Source organism: Microtus ochrogaster, chromosome 4 (assembly GCF_000317375.1).
Source record: "Microtus ochrogaster isolate Prairie Vole_2 chromosome 4, MicOch1.0, whole genome shotgun sequence".
Taxonomy (NCBI): Eukaryota; Metazoa; Chordata; class Mammalia; order Rodentia; family Cricetidae; genus Microtus; species Microtus ochrogaster.
The window spans coordinates 2,468,942-2,472,993 of NC_022011.1; positions in this window are offsets into that span (position 1 = coordinate 2,468,942).

Genomic DNA, 4,052 nt, shown 5'->3' on the forward strand with positions numbered 1-4,052 from the left:
GGAGGCAGAGGCAGGCGGATCTCTGTGAGTTCGAGACCAGCCTGGTCTACAGAGCTAGTTCAGGACAGGCTCCAAAGCCACAGAGAAACCCTGTCTCGAAAACCTAAAAAAAAAAAATCCTAAAGTTTTGAAGTGCTTATAAAATTTTATAGTAAAAAACTTTGAAGCTGGAGAGATGGCTCAGAGGTTAAGTATGTGAACTGCTCTTCCAAAGGTCCTGGGTTTGGCTCCTGGCACCAGTCAAGTGACCACCAACTGTTTGGAATTACAGCTCCAAGGGACCTGATACCCTCTTCTGGCATTCTGTGGAAGACACAAAGCTAACGAAGCTTGACAAGACAATTCTTTATGTAAAAAGCAAAACACTGGGCCTTTACAGTGCTCTCTTTGATCTGACCTAGGCTTGGTAGAATCTTGACTGCACGCTCTCGTAAGGCTGGTTGATTGTGATTGGCTAATCGATAAAAAGGGGAATGGGAAGGCTCAGGAAACGAGTACTTGTCTGGCTAACCTACCTTTGATAGAAACGACAAAACGTTACTCACTTGTGGGCACTGCACTTAAGTGGATAAACACACACACATGCATAATTAAAAATAAAATCTAAAAGGAAAAAGAAAAAAGCTATTTAACCACGTCGGTCAACACAATGGTCCCTTTAGTCATGATTGGCTCTCATTCTTTTTTTTATTTATGTATGTATACAGTGTTCTGTCTGTGTGTATGTCTGCAGGCCAGAAAAGGGCACCAGACCTTATTACAGATGGTTGTGAGCCACCAAGTGGTTGCCAGGAATTGAACTCAAGACCTTTGGAAGAGCAAGCAATGCTCTTAACCACTGAGCCATCTCTCCAGCCCCTTAGCTCTCATTCTTGAGCTCGGCCCTACACAATGGCCTCACTGCCCATTGTTGGGTGATTTCTTCTCTCTACTCCTTACCCCTTGAGAGTGTCTCACATTGTCTGTAATACACTCTGTGTCGATCATTTGGGTTAACCTGATGGGGATCATGAGGACTGGGAGCCCAGGGAGGACATAGATCCCAGAAACATTAACATTCCAAGGAGATTAAATGTGAACAGGAAAGGACAATCTTTAACATTGTTGATCTGGGCAAAACAGGTCTTCCTTCCTAAAATATATCACAAGTGTGTGTGTGTGTGTGTGTGTGTGTGTGTGTGTGTGTGTGTATGAACACACGCACATGTGCATAGGTGGACAATATTGCAGGATATTTGATGGCACTGTGAAATTTTGAGACTATATTAATAAAATTAGCCTTGGGTCAGGGGTGGAGCTAGTGACTAGTTGACGGGGATTAGCCATAGGGAGGACAGAGGAACCAGGAAAATGGCTAGAAAGACGCACAGGAAGGAGTAGGGAGGGACTTAGAGACTCGCTGTCATTTTGGTTTGGAACAAGTGGAGAGATGCTCCCTTGTTGGGTCTCAGGCCAAAAAGAAAGGTTAGCAGATTGCTTCTTGGTGTTTCTGATGTAGTGGGTTTTCACCCCAACATCTGACTCACAAGTCTTTATTGCTAAACAGAATGATAGTTGTGTTAAAACCTACATTTGACAGCCATGGCCGAGCTGGTGCTAGTGGGACCAGAAATCCTGCCAGACCCTGAGGCACAGATGGGATTTAAAATATCAGTAGATTCAGATGTGGTTATTAAACCAACAGAAAAACAACAGAACAGGGTGCATTTGCAGACCAGAGGACAACTTTGGCAAGTTGGTCCTCACCTTGTTGAGGTGGCAGAGGTGGGGTGGGTGGGTGGGTGAGCGGGTGGGTGAGTGGGGTGTTTCTGTAGTTGCTGTGTACTTTAACCTGTGTGGCTTAGCCTCCGAGTGAGTCTCCTGTAAAAGTGCTGGGATTATAACTCTTGTAATCTGGGATTGCAAGTGTATGCAACCTCATCTGGCTTTGTCTGACAGTCAGGTTGTTAGGACTGTGTAGCCTTTAGCCACTGAGCCCAGGTTCAATGCCCACTTTTAATAGGATACTATTTTTTGGTTTTGTCTTGTTTTTCAACAGGATCTCTTGTAGCCAAGGCTTGTTATAGCTCACTAAGCATGACATTCAACTCCCAATTTTCCTCACTCCTCCTGATACTTGGATTATAGGTATTATGTGTGTTTCATGCTCAGTGGGATTCAGTTGCTTAAATTTTCAGAATAAATGAAATGTTATGTGGCAATAAAACCAGTTTTCTGTGTATTGCTCTTTTACCTTCATGTGTGTCTGTGTGCCTTTTGCATGCCTCATGCCAGCAGAGGCCAGAAGAGGGCAACTGATCCTCCAGAACTGAGGTTACAGATGGTTCTAAGCTACCACCTGGATGCTGGTAATCAAACCCAGGTCCTGAGGAAGAGCAGTATCTCTTCACCCCTTCTGAAGCCAATGTTTAAAGACCTATGAAAAGGCATTTTAACACACACAGACACACACACACACAGAGACACACACACACAGACACACAGAGAAATCAGTTCCTGACTATATTTTTTATTTGTTGATACTGGGTTTTTTTTGGTGTATTTGTTTTTTGAGACATGGTTTCTCTGTGTAGCCCTGGCTGTCCTGGAACTCGATCTGTAGACCAGATTGGCCTTGAACTCACAGAGATCTGTCTGTCTCTGCCTCTTGAGTGATGGAATTAAAAGAGTCACCACCACACAGCAACACTGTCATTTTTTCAAAAAGGTCTCACATAGCCTAGGATGGTCTTGATCTTGTCAAGTAGGTGTGAATGAACCAACCTCCTGAACCTCCTGAATCTCCTGCTTCTCTTTCTGAAGTTCAAGGTTTGCATGCATGTGATGCCATGCCCAGCTACTAGAAATGGTTTTAATACAGTGCTCCCACCTTTAGAAAGATTATCCAAATAGAAAACCAACAAAGAAACTCCAGAGATGGTAGTGGTAAGATCACGAGTTCAAGGCCAGCCTCAGCTTTATGGACACCCAGGTAAAACAAAACAAATTCAAACCAAGAGGATATAGACAACTTAATTAGGTTCATAACTATCAATGGGCTTAAGCTTAATTAAAAACAAGTGTCCCAACAGCATCCACTATTGTGCCATGTACAATCCCAGCACTCGGGAGGCACAGGAAGTTGGATTTCTGTGTGATTTCAAGGCTAGCCTGAGTCTGTATGACTCCAGGAATCTGAGGCTACATACTCAGATCATAACTTTTAAATAAAAGTCTCCTGTTGAAGAGAAGCCCAGGACCAGGTAAGAGTGGCTGCTGCATTACCAGAGGGATTATGAGAAGGGAGGAAAAGGAAATACATGTGACTGGAAAGCAGAGGGGTGGGAGAGAGAAGTGGTTCAGGACAGAGGGTAGTGTGGGGAGCATGACGTGTTGACAGGTCAGGGGAAGCAAGGCATGGACACGTGTGAAAATGGCATAATGAAACCCATCTCGCTACGCTTAGATCAAAACTGGGATAGGTGGCCATTGTGTTGGTCTTGTTTAGGTGAAGATGTTGTTGAGACTTTGTCAGCCCTGTAGAAGACACTACCTTGCAGCGTATGCCCTGGTCCTCTGGCTCCCAGTCTTTCCTCCCCTCTTCTGGGATGGACCCTGAGTCTTAGGGGTTGTGTTGTAGATGTATCCGCTGGGGCTGGGCACCGCATGATAACTTATTCTCTGCATTCTGACCAGTTATAAGTTTCTGTGGTAGCGTCCATCTGCTGAATACAAAAGTCTGATAGATAACATCCTGTGCTATTTCTGTTGTTCGGACATTCAGAGCCCAGCTTGCTCTGCTTCGGGGCTGCTCCTGAGAGGCCGCTGCAGTCAAGCTTTTCTTCAGGGTTGCAGGCACCTGAAAGCATAACTTGAGGGTTTGCTTTCAACCTGGTTTGTGTGTCTAGTGGAGAGTTACCAGGTCTGCACTAAAGGGAGCTCAATAGGCCAGCTACAGAGCAGACAGCTTGCACAGGTGAAGGGGAGGGTAAGAGGGAGAGTGGGGGAGGGAGGAGGGTAAGAGGGAGAGTGGGGGAGGGAGGAGGGTTAAGAGGGAGAGTGGGGAGGGATAA